Raw genomic sequence first — 19,589 nt, 5'->3', positions numbered from 1 at the left:
ACTGTATAAGCATGTATACAGTGTCTATGTGATGTAGGCCTAACATAACAGTACAACATATTTTTGCATGCATGTTAATAACATTAATGTGACCAATGAGATCTAAAATATTTAATTGAAACACACATATAATTATAATAAAATAATAAATGTTTCCAAGTGGGAAATTAGGGGCGAGAAGTTTAAGCATCTTATGTTTTTGAAATACTCCTTTATCTTGTCTATTTATACATTCACATTTTCTATTAATTTGTGTTAAATTCCTTATTTGTTTTATGTATGATGTGTTTTTTTTTCTTATTATTGTTATTTTACCTTAGCTTGGGTCTGTAAACATTTCTCCCTGGCTATGTTATTATTTAAGTTTTTAAAAATTACATTGTTGACCAGATATAAAAATTAAGCAATCAAGTAAGTCTTCCTTTGTTTTAACAGGCATCTTATTGAATACTTATAGATACATTATTTCATAATGTATATCATCAGCCATCACTCCCCAATAAAACAAATGTCCACCACGTGCTTTTGTTGACTCTTTTGGGTATCACCCCCCCCCCCCCCATACATCTCCTCCCCTCCCTGTCAACAAGAGGGGCCGTGCGTAAAGAGCGCAGCCTTTAGGCAAGCTCGGCTGCTTTTTATGGCCACATTTGCGCGGCAAAGGCGACGTCACTCCGGCGGCCTGACGAGCAGCAAATAGCACGCGTAAATAAAAGTGGAGCAAATGAGTGTGTAGCCATGGCCACACGCTGTTCCTAAAACACGGCGCTGGGTGAATGGTCGTCTTATTAGGGCACACCTCAATGCACCCAAAAAGCAGCCCCTCTGCGCCCATGTGTGTTGCAGCTTGTGGGCTATAGCAGCTCCTCAAAGATGGGGAGGAAAAGGAAGAGTTGCATGCAGGAAAAGAAGGGGGCGTAAAAGGGGCAAAGTATAAGCAAGAGGAGCGGGGGGGATGGGAGCTTTCCATGATGAAATGAAGTCATGGAGGCCTACACTTGACTTCTTTGACATGTGAAAAAGTGGGAGAAGTCAGAGCTCATCAATAAAACACTTTGGAGGTGAAAGAGGGCTCCCTAACAACCATCGCATTCCGGACTGGGCCTTCAATGAGGAGACAAACGACCCTGCCAGGGAGAGAGAGAGACAGAAAGAGAGCGAGAGGGTCTGGCTTTTACTTGAATGGGGGCCCTCAGTGGGCCGGCGAGATAATGAGCTGAGAGGAGCTGCTCAAAACTGTCACTGAGGGTCCCGCGGCGAGGAACAACACTTTGGCCAATTCTCCTTCATCAAACAAGCCGTAAACTAAACGAGCACATTCATGGTGCTTTCTTTCCTTTTGCTACCGTGTTTCTCCTCACTTGGTGCTGGTGGTGGATCAAGTCTATGGTAGACCCACGCAGCTTACAGCACCCCACCCCTTCACACATGCTCATTATTAGACATACATTAGACCACAAACACCCCCCTCCCTCCCTGACTTAGTGCCATGAAGTACTCTCATGTTGGTTACTGTAAACACTCTTATTACACCACATTTCAATGCAAAATTGTCAATTGAAATTGTCACGTGAAAATATTTTTCTTGAGTGACGTGAATCAGATGTAGCAACACAATGTAGGAAAATAGTTCATATCTGACTGATGTAACGTTCAGATTATAATATATGCCTTTATTCGTCCCTCAGTGGGGAAATTTGCAATGAATTTATGATTTTTTTATTTAAACAAGGTACTATATGTAGTTGATATGTTTATTATTGTGATTGCAGTTTGCAGTGCATGGTGTATATGTCATATAGTCATGATTCAATGTTTAAAAAAAACACATTTGATTGTCTGGTACAATTCCGTTATTATTGCAATAGGTGCAAAGTATTGTAAACAACTAAACAGTCTGCATTACACTTGTTGTGTTATTGCTGAAATGAATACCAATAGAAATTGAACATTAAAAGGGGAAATTTTGTGCTATTCAGGATGTGATTCGAGTGCACCTAATAAAGAGTCCAGTGAGCGTATACTTGCCATTGTATTTCATCTTGTGATGTCAACCCTCATCCAAAAAAACAATAATAGCAGTCTGCCTTTGCAATGCAAAGTGTTATTGCGGCTCAGTGGTCACACAGGCTGCAGCTGTCAAAAACTCACCCCTCTATTAACCTTCCTCCCCGACAAAGACACACACAATGCCAGATGAGTGTGTCAAGTAGTTTTCTTTGGAAACAATACCTCATGTTATTGATTTCTCTTGGTTAAGCTGTAAATCCGCCCCGATGGCCAAAACCTTGTATTCTCTCTCTCTCCTTCTCTCCTTTCTGTCTCTCTCCAGAAACCTTGCATGCCAATAGGCCCTCCGCCTGCTCAGCACAGTTGGAGCATAATATTTCCTACATGCACTACGGTAAGTTGGTGGGCAACAAATAGAGAGCAGGAGGATAGGGGGTGGGGGTGTATATGGGCTGATGTTGGGAAAGCAATTAGCCCAATTCGGATTAGCAGCAACTAATGTCACAAACCCTTGAAAAGAAAGCCTAATCTGGCCGCTATTTTCCCCCCATTGGCGATGTGAGTTTTTTTGTGCGTCCACTGGAAACTTTTTAAATACACACACAAAAAAAGAAAGGAAAAACAGAAAACAGTGACATTGTTTTTTGGCCCAGTGTACTATTTGGCCTAAGGTATAAATGTGTACAATTACTGCAAATATAATTGTTCGGAAAACTGAAGTTCTAAATGTATCTAAATTGAAATGGGGCATATGAGATCATTCTAAATTATATAAGATATATTTATATGCAATAGCATTTAATCGAATTTCATTACGTATATTATTATAATTACTATTATTGTTGCTGTGAAATGTGTTTATTGTTATTTAGTCAGTAGTTATTTTTTAATGCATTATAATTATAAATAAATAAGAAATGTTACATTTTGTAATAAATTGAATCTCCGGAAAAATGTCCATTTGAAATGTGTATGTTTGATAAACTGACTTGTCAATCACGGCATTGTTAGATTTGTGAATTCTAAAGAGCTTTCATGAGGACATCTGCTTGTTAACAATGTGTAATTAGATTTTAGCAACCATATTAGACAAAAATCACCTGCCAATTAGATTACATAGCCATGCACTTTCAATTCATCTCGTTTATTTTGATAAGGCACACAGGGTGGAACATTTCAGCAATATATTATTATTATTATTTATATTTATTAAGGTATTTTTTGTGGTATTATCATAATAATAATCCAGCAGCAGTAATTTCATGGAAGCCCTGTCCTGGCAAAAGGCTGAAGGCAGGCTGGGATCAACAGTGAGGCTAATGGTGTCACAACACCGGCCCGCCACGCGTGACAGGAGGAAACACTGATGTAACCTCACAAAGTCTCACCTTAACACACACACACACGACTGTCTGGACATACTGTACTCACAAACACTAGTAGATATTACACGTTTAATGTACAGGCTGGAGCAAGTATTAGTTTCCCTCGGGCCTGCACGTGCAAGGACTGACATGCGTCTAATTCCTGGGTGAATGCACCTAATTACACGCTTTTTGTGGTCCATACATGACAACAAAACCCCTAATCAGCTCGCTTTGTTTGCCTGACTGTGAGCAACAGGAATCGCATTTTCAGTGTTAAATAGCCTAGTCAAATATTGTGAATTCAGGTTCAAAAGTTTAAAAAAAAATTACTTCAAACTCACCGGATGAGAAGCAGCTGACTGTTCCGGTCGGTATCCTGTTCTGCGTGTAAAGCCGCTTTTTCTTCTTTGTTTGTCTCCCCCGTGGAAACTCGTGGACCTCCGATATAGAAACAAATGTGCCCAGGCTTTAGATCCGTGGCTGAGTGGTAATGTCAATGAGAGTGAGTGGCGAGGTAAGGGAGGGAAAAAGTGCTCTTCTTACCAGCAACTTTCTCCCGTCAGCATCAGGCCGAGCTCCTCTGTGATTGGCTGCTGCGGCGCGTCCACGTCACACCTTAGCCGGGCCGCTGGGCTCAGAGAATGGGGAAGTGCGCCACAAGGTAGCTTGGACGGTGGGTGGGTCCCTTTAAGGACGGTGCACTCTTCTAGGACAATACAGTGTGTTTTGTGATTAGACGCTCAAATATTCACTTTTCTGTCTGGAAATGAAAAAAAAAAATTTACATTATATGGACACTATTGGATTATATGAATTATATATTACTATGTTTTCAATACAAATTTAATAACCAGAAGCACTATACAGTATACGAACATGCAGGGTCCAAATGAATTAAGAACCTCTGAAAGTATATTCCCTATTCCTTCTAGGCAAGTCACCAATATGTTTACAGAAAGATTTCTTATACAAAGTCTGTCTAATGTCCTGTAAGTGTGTAAAAGTGAGACAACAATTATGGAGGTGAAGCACACAGTACTCTGCTGCATCCTAAAGGGGGTGTACGTTTCAATCTGACCCCAAAGGAATCACTCATACTTTACAAGTACTATAGCAGTCAAATTCCCTAAATTTTGTGCTTCCTGTGAAAACTGCCTGTCCAAGCGATTAATCTTTTTAAAATCTCTGCTGTTAACCTGCAGCCATATGTGTTGGAACCCCAATCCGATCTCGTAATAGAGACTAGACAGTCCGAAGTTTCCGAAGAAAAGAGGTTACTTTAAGACGTCTCTCAATGGTAAGTAGCTTGAGCATTTTAGCATTAGGTTTGCTACAGGATCATTACAGTAACATTTTTTGCGGGACTACCAATGTGTAGGGAACTCCTACCATGTGCCTGATGATGGCGTCTTTAGGAATTGTAAACAAAAGTGTCTTTCCCATACACCAAACACTTTTTATGAGCCATTGCCAGCAACGTAAACACTGAAGTAGAGCTTAGGGGAGGGCAGAGTGCGTATCTGCTCCTCTGTGACATCACAAAGGAACAGTTTTGCAACGCCCTCTGAAAACCAATCGTTTTGAGCCATCCCATACTTTTTTCAGGGCTCACTTCCAAATGCCAAAACCTCATTAATTGAAACTTTGGCATGGTTTAACATGAGAATACAACATTCTAACTACATTTATAGGTCAGAAAAGTGGGAAAAGCATAATAAGTCCCCTTTAAACCTGCTTTGGTTCTTGTGGTATTGATGTGGTACTTATGTTATCTATCCATATTATTGTTGTTGTCTATACTTCCAACTTAAAATACAGACGTATTATTTTCACTCTATTCAAAATTCACAAAAACTACCACATTTTCTGTATTTACTAGTTTCATAGTTTAGGTGGTCCTACAACTTATAGTAATGTGCAACTTAAATATTCAAATTAGGGGTGTCAAATTAGTGCATTAATTGCAATTAATTAATTGAAGTTATATTTAATGTGTGTTTTTAAACAATCTATAGTTTTTATGCAAGTTGCCATTTTATAAAAAAAATAGATTGTATGCATTGGGCTTCCTATGATTGATTTGTTGGAGGTGGAAAGCAATGATCAGTCACACCTGCAAATGGACATTGATTGGCTGTCATTGTGTTTGGGCTTGTTTAGCATCAGCTGATTTGCATTGTAGTTGGGAGGGCAAGGTGAGGAGCAGTGAATAGCAGCGAGGAGACGTGAAAATGAAGCAGCATTTGAGAGTTGTTGGTCCAACTATGAGAGTGAACTTGTTACAATCTGGTCTCAAAACTCACATGAGGCAAACACAAGTTAATATGTGATCGTAAATCGTTACTGGAATACAACAGCAGTGTGGATTACATCAACGCAGCATTGGAACAACGCAAGCTCAGCTAGCAGGATTGATTGATATGGGAAATATGGGTAAAATGTCAATCTTCCAATATTACTTTACACAGCAAAAATGAAAAATTAAGATGTGTTTTTGTTTCATAAACACTTTACATTTTTAATAAATAACAAGGTATCACAGCACAAGCGATAATTTTAACTGCACAAATGACTGCCACTATTTTTGTTGAATTCTGATAAAATTGGGGTTCGGTGTAGGGATGCTCCAATTCATCGGCCACGGTTCAGTATCGTCCGATTTCCGTAAAAATATAATGTGATCGGCATATGCAGATAAATCCGTTTCAACGCCAAACACAAAAGCCGATCACCTGTGGCTAACACTATAGCAGCCCGCAGTGACCCTACCCTAGTGTCGTACCCCATATAACGCCTTGGGCAGTGTCATTCTCACACTAACTGCTACCAAGAAAACTTGCAGGGGTAGCACTTAACCTTTAACAGATTAAAAACAATCTATATATTTATCTATCTGCACATGCTCAGTGGGCAACAGGTGAGGACAGTACAGGTGATGAGTTAGAGATCTATTGGTGAAAACAAAAATCATAAAACAAGAATTAAAGGTGAGTCAGGTATTTTTCCCTTTTAGTGTGGTAGCTCCATAAACTGTGCTATAATGGGGCTCTGGCTTTTAGCAAGGAGGGCTAAAAGGCTCTTTCACAAGCTGACATGTTTTGTGTCAATTTGAACAAGGCGGCGTGTAAATGGACAACCGCGACGACCGGCCGTCTCCCAGGAAGAGGAGAGGGACGTCGTGGGGTGGGGGCGTTGCGCACGCAATACCCACCAGTCAGGTCTGGTCTTGCCGTATGCAATCGCCCAGCCTGGTCCAGGAACGTGCATTAGGAGCCGGCGGTACCGTGCAACGCAGCAGGGTGCTCGACATCCGAGCTGGAAACGGCACGGGCAGCCCCCACTCTTTTGCTTATCAGCCTGTCAATAAACAGAAGACGAGCTGCAGCGGTGGAGGCCAGGTGCTGCCTTTCCCTGCACACGCTGCCCCCCCCTCCCCCCTTACCCACACTGCTCTCCATGAGCTGATCAGGCGTGAACGCAAATCTGTCCACTGCCGTCATCACGCAGCACCATCCCCTCCCTAAAACGACCCTGATTGTTTTATGGGAAATGGACCTTCAGGTTAGTATTTTACAACAGTACATCCCCGTCTCCATGGTGACCACCTAACGCGCGTGCACGAGGAGGAACTTTGAACCGTGGCGAGATTTGGTTCTTGACTGACTTGGCTCATCAACTTTTCAACAAGTTATGTAATGATCGAACTCACACACATTTATGTTTAAGGTCCCATGTAGGATCCCATGTCCCCCCCCCCCAAAAAAAATGACTACAGCCGAATATGAAATATAAAAAACACGTGTTGTGACCCTAAGGTTTCTGACGCCTGCTGACTGCCACTCAAACAACTGATACATTCAACTTAAGATGCACAGAGCGTGTACTTCCACACACACACCCACTATCTTTCACCTCTGTGTGTGAAATGTTTTAATAAGCCCCTCCACGCTCTGCAGTGTGGTTTGATTTGTTTTCCCCTCCATGCTCCCCCGGCCCTGGATGGAGACATTAGCCGAATTCCCCCGGGGTGATTGGATGCAATTTGTCCGGAGTAGACAGCCACGTCCTGGATGTTAGGAATTCACTTTGGCTCAACGTGACAAGGCTGACTTCGATCTACGATTGCATCTGAAAGTGCAGCGAGCGGAAAGATGCCATGCCATTAAGTGTCACCCCCCCCCATCTCCTCATTTTTTAAAACCAAATAATATATATTTCCCATGTAATTTTCGGCCAGGATCAGTCCATGCAAAGTTGATATTATGGCGCAAATATTTGACCCTGTAAATTATATTCATTAAAGACTGACAGTTCTGCATTAAAAAAATAAACAAAAATGATTGACACCTGCCATGTATGCTTACATGTAATTGTGATGCGTGTTTTTTTTCATTCGTGGGCTACATTTGTCACTCTCGGTGGCCCCACGAGTGGCTGAAGTCAGTGTCCGTGTCGCGCCGTGAGCTGACAGGGGAAAATGGGAGCTAACGAGCTTGTCAGATGTCCTGACAAGACAAATGAGAGCTCGTCACTCCCCGCGCTTTAATAACGTTTAATGGAAGCGTATTGAGCCTTTCAAAATAAAAGTGTTACAGGCTCTGCTTAATTACGCACGGCGAGGTAAATTACGCGTCAGCTAAAGGGCGTTGGCCTGTGCCCAGCACCGACACACTTGAGTGTGTATCTATACAATGTGGATGTGGAGTCAAACACATATTGGACCTAATGTTGGGTGCCTAATAATAAAAACAAATCCGAATTTGTATTGGATTTCAATCTGCCGGTGTGCCTAAAGTTTTGACCCCTTTGCCAAGTGTAAGCCACCTGTCAGAAGCTTTATATAGCGAGTTGGCTGTGCATGGAGAGGGCTTCCCCTATTACTCGAAGCTGGATGACTTTAGTGAATAAAGCTGAGGTTGTGCATTCTTGTGTGTAATTCATGGTGTGTGATATAGCCAACACACGGTATGGTAGTTGTGGTCCTGATACAGGATCCACCAGACACGGTTTGAGCTCCAAACAAACAAAAAAATAATTTACCTACTTCATATATGCGCGCAACCGCGTGTGTGTGCATCTATATAGAAGTATCAGAACTTGCAAATATAATTTGATAGCCCATTAAGGCTAAATCCCACACCGTGAGCATAGCCCCTATACACTAATAGATATTGCACACTATGATGAACATTATGATTAAATAAGAGGCATGGTTGTTCATTTCCACACGATTCAACAGGCACAGCGAGTGACAGGTGACCAGATGGCATTTGTAAAGCTCTCACTCGACACTGTTTCTGATTGGAGGCGGCAAGATAAGCACGTAAAAACAGTCATCATTTCACTAATGCCATGCCTCACCTGGTCTTGGGCACTTTACAGTGCTGCAGGGTCGGAGAGACTGGAACAACACCTGCTGCAGAGGACCACCTCCCAGAGGATGCACTGTGTCATACCATCGGCACGCACAAAACTGCAAAACACAAGAGGATGTGATACAGTAGATGTTTATAGTACCAGTAAGCACTGAGGTGAATAGATAATATACTGTATGTGGTTATGAACTCACATTTTAAAGCATAATATTGCAACAAAATAGGAGGAAAATTTGCTAAATGAGCTGATATGTGTTTAATAATAGTCAATTTTTGTGCATATAAGACTGCAACAAACAGAATAATAGATGGACGTTTAAATAGTGTGTCAGGACAGACATACGTGCAAAAACCCCGAAAACTAATGAGAATAGAAGAACAATACAACGTAATTTGTATGCGTAAAAGTGCACAAAAAATTACATCATATTAGGCCATTCCTTTTTGTCAGTAAAACTACAATAAAGAAAGGATACTACTGGGGGGAAACAACAACCAAGAGGTATATTTTAGGGCATAGTAAAAAAAAGAGGAATATAAGTGATGTTACGGTAAACCGGTACAACCAGATATCCCTTGCGTGCGTAAAAGGTAAAAAAAAGCAGTGTTAAAAGGAGCACATGGCTCCAAGCACAAAAAAAACAGCGAATGTGACAGTGAGCGCACATCTGTGTGATACGTATAAATGGATGCAGCGCTGCTGTACACGCAGAGGAAAAACCCGGGATGCGTAAAAGCAACACACACTAAATCAGGCAATAACGACGACAAACCGTGTGGAAAATGGACGCACATAGTGCAGCAAGAAATCACTTCTTCCTCCTCTCCCTCCCCCTTTCTATCCCACTCCCCCTCTCTTTGGATGACAAAGCCTATGGTGAAGTAAATATTTTGAGGATAATTGAACTGATTGTTGGTTGCAAGTTTCTATGTCTTGAATATAATAAAAGCGAGTGTGCGCCGAGAGTGTCTCCCAGTCTTATTTGGCCACATTAATATTCATTATGTGGCCAATCCTAACTCACTAATATGCAATTCTACAGAATGCGTCAAGATGCATTATTGCTTTGCACTATACGGCTTGTTGTGTGTCTAAATAAATAAGAGCCGCAGAGGCTGTGACACTGTAGTCATTAAAATGTGACATAGGTTTGACCTCTTTAAAAAGAAAAAAATAAAGAGGAATGTGTCTTTGAGGAAAACATCAAATCCCACAGACACAAAAGGGCGAGAAGGGAAATGTATGTTTTGGAACACGATGTAGCACAGCTATGTCCTTATATTATCAGAACTTCTCTTGAGAAGATACATTTCCGGGTCATTGCATCACTATTGATCTGCGCCCTGCTGTGCACACTCGCAGTCTATACAGTGTTAAGCCTATAGAAACTGACTGTATATACTTCTAAATCTAATCACAAACGAACCTTAATTAGACAAGTAATTACTGTGATAATTAACAGCCTCCTTTTTTAACACTGTGCTTTGATATGGCGCACACAGGCAGTCAGCATCAGCGATAAAGTCTTTATTATGATTGCTGGAAACCCATCTGGTAATAGTCTTGCCCGGGACCTCCTCCCCCCTAATCAAGGTTTTAATTAAAGACGGTTGAGGGCCACGGAGAACATGAAGGCCAGTAATTAAGACTAACATTGCATGGAGCCAACAGATGCAGTGTTTCTCTCCTGCATGTGCTGATGCAGAAAGAGGACCCCCCCTCCCCTCCCATGCAAAAACCAAGCATTAGTAGATATGTAAATATCCAATAAGGATGCACGTTTTATTATATACATACTCGTCTTAACATGCATCTTAATAGGCGACCTTATCGTGGTAAAACCGTTCATTACCCCCCTCAAAAAGTGGTAATATTAAAAAACAATGTACAACTCCCACCATGTACAATGAGTTTTCCCTCCCAAAATTCAATTCTTGTTGCGCAACATTACGACTTTTCTGTCCCCTCAGCTACCCTTGTAAAATGATGCCTTTGCTTATAATGATTATAAGTTAAGATTCCATGCGTAAAACTAAACGATCGTATTCATACTTCTATTTATCGTTCAAATCTGACTTATATTTTTTTCCTTTCTCTGCACTACAACCTACTTCTCTTATTAATTAATTACCGTAATTTGTATGACTTTATGCTGATAACATTCCGATTGTTTTCTTGGAACAATTCTGTCGATGAAATTACAATATGGGATTTTTGTAAACAATGCCAATTTATGCTTAATTGACTGAAGACGTCTTAAATTTACCACTTTTCTTCCGACATATTTTGACTTTAGTCTCAAGTTTAGTTTTATGGTAACTTTTACTTTTCGGTTGGGCCTTAAAACTCTTTGGTGTCGCTGTGATGAGTTCAAGTTCAATACCAATGACTCCACACTTACAATTTCACGTCACATTGATGTTTAGGTGTAAGGGGTGGATCCATATGCAGTGTATAGATGTTTGTTTTTATATTTCCTTGACGTGTATTGATTTGAGGACAGCTGTTGGGGAGGGGGTTGACGCATGGAAGCCCCCCCCCCCCTCGCTCACCCCGCATTAGTGTGATTCCTGCGCATTCATCCAAAGAGAAAGACCCATAAACACATCATCAGCCCTTCACGAGTGCTGAGAGAAAAGTTGGATATTCATAGTTTTCATTTTCGGTCGATAATAATGACATTATACGAATAGGCAGAACAGTTTAAAAAATGTACAAATTATGCAAACTTGCGTTTTTATAAGTCGTTACAGGAGGACTAGACAATTCAACAATTAAGTTTGTGTGCTGATGTGAGCCAAAGAACAAGTACATTGTTGTTGTCACACTATGTATTAAAACTATGGTGTCAAGCTATGAGAAACAAGTGCCCCCCTCCCCCCCAGGATGAAATGCATTGTAACATGTTCTAAGATTTTCTTCAGATGGCTGAGCAGATGGAGAGACATTTAGCCAGAAACCCCCGCAAAGTTCCCTTCCTGCTCAATCTCCAAGGAGGTCGCACTTTGGCTTCTCCACCTCACGCCATATCTTCATGATAAGGTGCAACTATATTTAAGATATGTATGTCGACTAACATGCACAAACATAATGCAAAACTCATATCAATCAAAATAACACTGAAATGCCGAACAATTGACATATAGATTTGGAGTATCCCATTAAGGCTGACTTGTGTTTCTGCTGAAAATGAATTATAAAAAAAAAATGCCTACATATGCTTGCGTACATAATTGAGATTGCATAAAATGGAACTCAAAGCACATGTAAAAAGTCTGGACTAATACTTTTGAAAATAAGCCACGTCAGGACTGGTGAAGAAAAGCATTTTTCAAGCTGTGCTCCGTGGTCGCCACTTATGGACCTTTTCTGCCCCCTAGCGGTCAATCACAGACGTACTCTATAAATCTTCACGTTTGAATTATAAATGACCTGCTGTGTGCATTTATTGAGTAATATAATAATAAATTGTTAACCCTTCAATTATAACGTTACCATTTGGTTGAGGTGAATGGTTTTATATTTTGTTTAAAGTTCTGTTAATGTTTTTCCTCACCTTTTTAATGTGTCTACAACCCTGAAAAGATGAAAATATTGTGTTGTTTAACATACAAAATAAATCAAAAGGCATATTACGTTGCCTATGTATCATAGTCTGAAAGAAACAACAACAAATCAGCTCATATAGCCTACTGGTGCTTTAAAAAATACACATACACATTAGAAGGCTTGTTTATTAATGCACTTATGGGAAAATTGTGAGAAACATCTCGTAATTCTTAAAAAAAAAAAACATTTGTGGGAAATTATTACCCATCGGCTAGAGCCACATGATTCATGACTGATGATGATATATTGAATAATAAACTTAAAATAAACTTTTGAGGACACTTAATGTAAATTAACTATTAATAATACATTACTGTCTTTAAAATGTGTTTTAATACAGACAAATGTTGCCTTTTAGGGATTTGTCTAAATTTATGACAAGAATGTAGGGTGGGGGAGGGGGAGTATGGAAAAAAAAATTCTCATAAAGGAATATGTTAGTCATACAGCCTTCGGGTTGCATTTAAACACATTTTCGAATTGTACTAATTGTGGAAATCCTTTAACGATATAGGAATCATTCAGACAGATTGTAAACAGTGACCATACCATGCTGGCTTTAAAACTACATCACTCACCTCCAATGGTTCTGCTCCAGGTACAGGAGGAGGAGACTGGCTATTAACTGAACTATGCCAGTAATGTTAAAAGAATGAGTCTTAATTTTCCATTTGGTTGCATAGGGAGAAATGTCAGACGGGTTGGGCTGAAATGATTGTTTTAATTATTAAGGGAGTAAAGTGACAGCTGATGAATTTGTGGAGGAATTCAGCCTTGATCAGCCCTATACTCTGTGAATGATTAGCCCTGTGGGTATATTTTAGCTTTTTAAGGAGTTACAATGTTGTATAAATACGATCAAATGTCATAAAATTTAGTGTTATGCTGCAAAATAGCCAATAAGTGTCATAAACATCACCATTTGCAATATTTTGTTTTGGAATGTTAGCGCAATAACACTCTTTGCACGGAGCAAGGCTGGCATTTACTTGACAATTTTTGCCATTAAGTGCAGCCTTTAAGTGCAGTGTTTTTATCTACACCTAAGATAGCGAAAGGCCGAGACAATTTAACAGGCAATTTAACTGACCGTGTGTTAGTGAAGCTGTCTGAGTCCCAGTCTCTGCCAGAGCGCCATGGCATGATGGATGTAGGCAGTCTGGGCTGTGTGAAGACAGACACAAACACATTCACAATGCTATTTAGCACACAAGGTACACAATGATACACACGTTTGCCCCGCCATATTTCCCCCCCCAATACAAACACATATGGGCTCATCAACAGCCAAGCCCCATTTCCATTAAGTCAACATCTTGTGCTGGTGGTTGGAACAGAGCGGGGCTGGAGTCAGGTCGTCCAAATCCGTCAATAAGAGGAGGCAGAGGCGTTTGTCATCCTCCTCTCTGGGCACCATCCTCCTGGAAGAGGGAAGGGGGGACAGAGGGTGGTGCAACCATGTAGCATCTGGCCCTGCTAGCTCCAGCTGCAGAGTGAGAGGGGGGACAGGAGCTGTGCGGCAACCCGTGGGAGACACTTGTGCGGCAGCCAAAACCTCCTCAGCGCCATGTCTATGGGATGGAAGACAGAAGAATCACATCAGAAGGTACACAGAAACAATGCGAGGGTGCTTGTAAGATTTGACACTGAACTTTAGTCACGTTGTAGTGTAGTATCAATCAAATATCAAACAATGATGGCGGTCGCATGTCCTATAATGAAATTGTAGCATTACAAGCACATTTTTTTAACACACCAAACATTAACCTCTGCCTACATTATGATCCATCAGTCCAAAGCACAGCTAGTGCACATTACAAGTAGCACACAAATGATGGGCTCCTTTCTAGGAGACAACAAAAAAGATTTGCTGCCATCTCGAGTTCTCCCTCTGTATTTTCTGGCATGGTTCAGTCAAAACATCAGGGTTCATCTGTTTCGCTGTATTCAATTCTATCTCAGGTCTACATAGACAATGTGGGAATGACTATTACATGTAAAGTGGGGTAAGAAAAAGAATGAATTCCAACTGAAGAGGGAAATGTCACCCAAATGATGAGCCATAAATCAAAGGCCACAATGACGACACCCATTGCCTGAAGACAGCCCTTACCTTCTAGCATCATAACACAAATGACGATTAAGCCAGCAGCGGACATTTAGCACCAGACGGCGTTGTCTCTGAGGGAAGTTTGTCAAAGGATCTATTGCTGATTCAGAGCCTGAGTACGGCGTTTAGTATTAGCACTTCATGCCCAAGCGTGCCCCCCGGGCTTGTTCTCCGGCAACGTAGTCCCACTGATTGTAGGAAGAGATCGAATTTGATGTTTGGAGGGGAGAGATGAGAAGTTCACCGAGGGCCAACACATGCGTTATTCCTATTGTAAAGTGTGACCTTTATGGGGAGAAGATCTCGGGGGCTGACGAGCCCCTTCGCTCACTGACGTGTCCTCTGGGATTAATTAACCTCATTCTTCCAATAGCCTTGTGGGATTTGCATTTCAGATTGGGTGACATCCTGCGGGGTTCTCCGTGCTCTTCCACTCTGATCACGAACAGGTGTAAGCTTTTACAAACACATTTCATCATTGTGTTCTGAACATGACTCCTCACCCAAGGGGTGGTTCCGAGGACAATTCTTAAGAGGAAGTCAATTCTAGCAAAAAGTAAGCGGTAGAATTCTGTACCTTTTCCATTGCATGGGATTCTCCCACACATTATTATGGTTAGCCGGACAAGCAAATGAAATTAGCGACACAGATCACAAGCATCTGTTTGATGTCACTAATGATGTGTCAAGGGGTTTGCTTGTGTACCGTTGTTATAGATGCACGTCCGTACAATGTGCTAAATGTCATATTCCCAAAAGATACAGCACAGTTTTACAAATCTTTCTTAAAACTGCACCATTAATGTCAATCATGGCAGCGGAACGCCGGAGGCTGCCAGCTCACACAACAAGCGCTGGTCCCTGCAGTCTTGTCATGGCTATCCTCAGACAGTCCACCATAACAGCTCCAGCTAATCTTCTTTTCATAGTCTCCATTACGACCTGTCAGGACATAAATTCACAGTAAATGGCCACGTTTATTAACACGGCACTAAAACAGCACCCTTAACTGTTCTGGCTCCTCGTGCAAATGTTAGCGTAATAACACTGACCAGGGGAATCAATTAAGATGTGGCATAAAATGATGCCCCCTCACACACACACACACCTCTTGACAAACGGGGCCTGACAATGACAATTCCACCTTAATACGCCTCCTCAAACATTATGTCTGCTGTTGATGACCTCCTTTGAAGACCTATTCAGACAAACACTTGCTCGGCCCGTATTTCCAGCGAGAGTAATGACGGCAAGGGGCCATGCTTGACAGAGAAGAGCATCTACACAGCCTCCAGTTGGGGGCCTTTGCCATATAACAATATAACGCAGTAATTACTAGATCAAATCTTCTCAAATTGAAGCAACGCTGTTCTGTGATCCCTCCTATACTAATCAGCACACCGAGGTATGGCCGTCCAACTATAAATTGCTGACTTAATTAAAACCAGGACCCCTCTGTCATCTAATTACAGGGAGAAAAGGTTATTACTTCAATGCAATTTTCCAAATATGATTCCCTCGCAGTTATTAAAGGCCTGGGTATCATTTATTGTTTCAGATTTTTCAATATGGAAATGGCCCCAGTGACAGACGTAATGACTCGGGGAAAACGCTTCATCTCGATAGCGGCCTGGCACGGCCATTTGTCTGAGATAAGTGGAGCGAACAGGAACCGGGGAAATGTCACGGGAGGCATCCAATGATTGCCTCCACTTTACAGTTGTCATTAAACAGAGCAAAGGTTTCTTTTCTCCTCTGTGGCAGCACTGAAAAGTTTATTAATCTATCCAGAATAGCGGGGGCGGTGAGTTATTAGAACTATGAAAAGTCCCAAAGACAGGGGGGAGGGAAAAGGTGGAGGGTAATTGTGTCATGAGAGACATATATTCGCTGTTGTTGTTCAGGCAAATAAACATTCTTTCTCAATTCCTTTGGATAACGCTAAAACCTGGGGGAATTGAAAGGCACCCAAAGAACACACTGACAATTTGTTAATTCCTGGATTTACAGTATGAAAACACGGGAAAGCTGTCAACATTTCTCTGTCGTAAAACGTAAAACTATGTTTGTGTATATTCTCAGTCATCCAGGTCATGGTCATCCGCAAAAAGATGCAACTGCTCTCTTCCTGTTGATTGAAGACATTTAGTTTTTACAGAATGTGAAGCTACTTCAGAGTACGAGCGGTTATCAACTCTCTGGGTCGTATCAAAGCGACTAGAAGTTTTACTATAACTGTTTTGAAATACCGAACGTTTGACTTTAGTGGTTTCACGGCAATCACTGCAGTTCGGTATGCCACCTAGCTAGAACCAGCCACGATTGTATAACAGAACTACAGGCTAAGGAAAGGCTAACTAACAGTAACTCACAATAAATAGCTGAGATGTATTTTATGTTTTATTCATCTTGGTATTGCATCCGTAATTGTAATTGCAACCGAAAGGGGAAATCACTTACCTCAGTGGTTGAGAAAATTACGGTGAAATTAAAAATTTCATGGCAAAATCACAGACAATTTAAGTAGTTGTAAATGTTTAATTAACAAGGATTGTTATGGAGGTGTTAACTCAAACATCACAAATAAGATTTACAACCATACAGCTGCGTTATAGATGGAACTATTAAAATTCAGATGAATATCTAGTGTTAAACGAAACTAAGGAGCTTACAAATCAGAAAAAAATCATTAGTAAATGTCATGAATATAATCTCCATCTGTGGTTGCGAGCGTGGGCCAGGGGAAGGCCACAACAGAAGTGTATGTCCCGGACACTAATGCTGTGTGTCTCCCACCATAGGGTTTTCTTAATTACATTAACCAAATGCCTTCTGCAGTGTGTGTGTAATGTCATGGTTAACTGAACATCCCTGTAGCTGCGACCCCCCCCCCCCCCCCCCCACTCTCTCCACATGCTTTCCTACAGTGAAATATTCATGTTGAAAGCCACACTTTTACTTCCTCTCTTTTTTTGGCAATGTTGCTGTTGTCTGACATAACCTACTAACAGTTATTGTTTGTTTTAAAATTCATAAAAAATGTAAATTCCACAGCTAAAGTTTTGGTTTATAATCAATCACCATGTTAAATATCAATACAGTATCTTCTATCAGTAGTCACAACTTGATAAAACTGTTCCAACTATAGTTTTATTTTTGTAACTCTAAAAGAAGTCATTTCACATGGGGGTGGGTTAAAAAACACACTTTTGTATTTGGTCATGTCTGCAAAACACACTGATTTGAATTGACCAGGCAGTACTAATTTAAATACATTAAGTATTCATTAATTGAATAAAGAGCCTAGTTAGCCTCGGGGCCCTTTTATAAACTAGGGTGTACTATTTATGCAAAACACCAATGTGCCATGTGCTGGCTTATTATGCTAATGACGAATGGCAAAATACACGTTTCTCCTGCCCACGACCGAGGATTAGGCATGGCAGCGTCAGCAAGTTGTTTGGAGGCTACGGACTCTGCTCCTCCACATTACAGCATGTTGAGATGCCGATGGGTAATGTGATTCTTCTGCCAGTAGATATGATAACACCAACTGTCCAAAGCAAACTCTTTTTGTGACTCGCTGAAAACACATCAGATGATCAGATTCACCAAAAGTGGATCACATTCTCCCTTTATTTGGGCCCAGGCGCTAAGCAATAGAGGTGCAATGTTTTTTTCCTGGTCTTTCTTTTATGATGGACAACTACTTATTCTAATCACTGCATTACAGAGTAAAGGCCCATAGAGGCGACTGTTACAATAAGGTAGATAAGGATGTTTTTATTGGCTCACAATACATAACAATTTACTGTATGTCTTTCAAAAGATATTGGAATGAATTAATTGAATTTTATTTGGACTGTAGGCGACTCGAGGTGGGTTACAGTGAAAAACGGACTGGACGTAGTGTTTGTGTATATGTATATAGATGTTTAATTTGGGGTTAACTGACTGGTTGGATCAGTACAACATTTGCAACACAATTATATCACATGAAGGAGGATGCACAATCAAAATAATAAATATTCACTTATTTGTGGTATAGAAATACCAAAGGACCTTGTCGTTGGAGGGCTTGCGGGGCTTATGGGCTGTGGTGCTGGTGTGGTCCTGTGTGACTGTTGTTATTGGTGGTGGTATAGTTTGTAACAGGACTGTCATTATAGTTTTTAATTATTATTATTTTTCAGTTTTATTTCAGGTTGGGCATCGTTTGAATTTGAGTGATTCGGTTCATTTTTTGCAGAATTTCAACTAACCGTTTGAGCGCTGTTGCACACTGCACATCCATCTTCTATGCCGCTTGTCCGCACTAGGGTTTCCAGGGTATGCTGGAGCCTATCCATCGCACAATGTCCATGATTGAAATGTATCAACACAAACACTTCCTGACGCTTCTTCTTTGTTGGTGTTGTGGCCATTTTTTCCAGTTGGCAGGATGGTCGATCACCGAAAGTAGGAAACAAAGTTAAAAAAACAAGAGCAATTCGAGGAGAACCACAATGTTAGTCCTGGTTCCCATATGCTCAATGGCCAACCCTTGTTTTGATTGACACTTCAGAGAGGTACAAATTTAAACAGCCGTTCTAATAATAAACTCATTTTAACATTAATGTAATGTAATTATTTGACCATTGTTTGATTGGGCTGTGTTACAATATTGTACTTACTCGCCTGAATCATACATTATGGAAACTGGTTGCCATTTGGAAATATGATTAATGAAGAGTTTAAGCAACTAGCTAGCAAATAGTGAGGAAATTGCCACAATCAACAGATTAAACAACAAATAGATAGCACAGGTTATTGAGCAACAAACATTTTCTTACTTATATGTACTCACCGAAAAAAGCCGCCACATCCGTTTAGAGGCCTGTTAGCTTGCGCTGGAAATATGATTGATGAAGAGTATAAGCAACTAGCTGGCAAATAGTGAGGAAATTGCCACAATCAACAGATTAAACAACAAATAGCACAGGTTATTGAGCAACAAACATTTTCTTACTTATATGTACTCACTGAAAAAAGCCGCCACATCCGTTTAGAGGCCTGTTAGCTTGCAACGTGGCGCCGAAATTCCTCTCGTGAATCACCGACCAATGCTGTGTAAGCTT

At 40.8% G+C, this 19,589-nt stretch overlaps 1 protein-coding gene across 13 annotated transcripts in view; it reads right to left on the bottom strand.

Moving 5' to 3' along the window:
- Positions 1 to 19,584, bottom strand: part of pax6b (paired box 6b) — a 33,253-nt gene extending 13,669 nt beyond the window's left edge. For 3 of the 13 annotated variants that reach the window (XM_058088935.1, XM_058088937.1, XM_058088924.1), the window contains exons 1-8: positions 19,495 to 19,584; positions 19,319 to 19,361; positions 18,735 to 18,875; positions 15,270 to 15,414; positions 13,453 to 13,933; positions 8,739 to 8,850; positions 3,921 to 4,083; positions 3,719 to 3,857 (exon numbers count right to left, since the gene is read on the bottom strand). The gene's annotated coding sequence lies outside the window, so the exon portion shown is untranslated. Of the gene's footprint in view, positions 1 to 3,718; positions 3,858 to 3,920; positions 4,084 to 8,738; positions 8,851 to 13,452; positions 13,934 to 14,014; positions 14,034 to 15,269; positions 15,415 to 18,734; positions 19,293 to 19,318; positions 19,367 to 19,494 lie in introns of those variants that run through there. The other 10 variants (XM_058088934.1, XM_058088933.1, XM_058088931.1 and 7 more) reach the window with 9 other exon arrangements.
- Positions 19,585 to 19,589: the final 5 nt, after the last annotated feature.

The sequence above is a fragment of the Doryrhamphus excisus genome, chromosome 12 (assembly GCF_030265055.1).
Source record: "Doryrhamphus excisus isolate RoL2022-K1 chromosome 12, RoL_Dexc_1.0, whole genome shotgun sequence".
NCBI lineage: Eukaryota > Metazoa > Chordata > Actinopteri > Syngnathiformes > Syngnathidae > Doryrhamphus > Doryrhamphus excisus.
The sequence above is the reverse complement of the archived record's forward strand: the minus strand, read 5'-3'. Positions and strand labels throughout refer to the sequence as shown.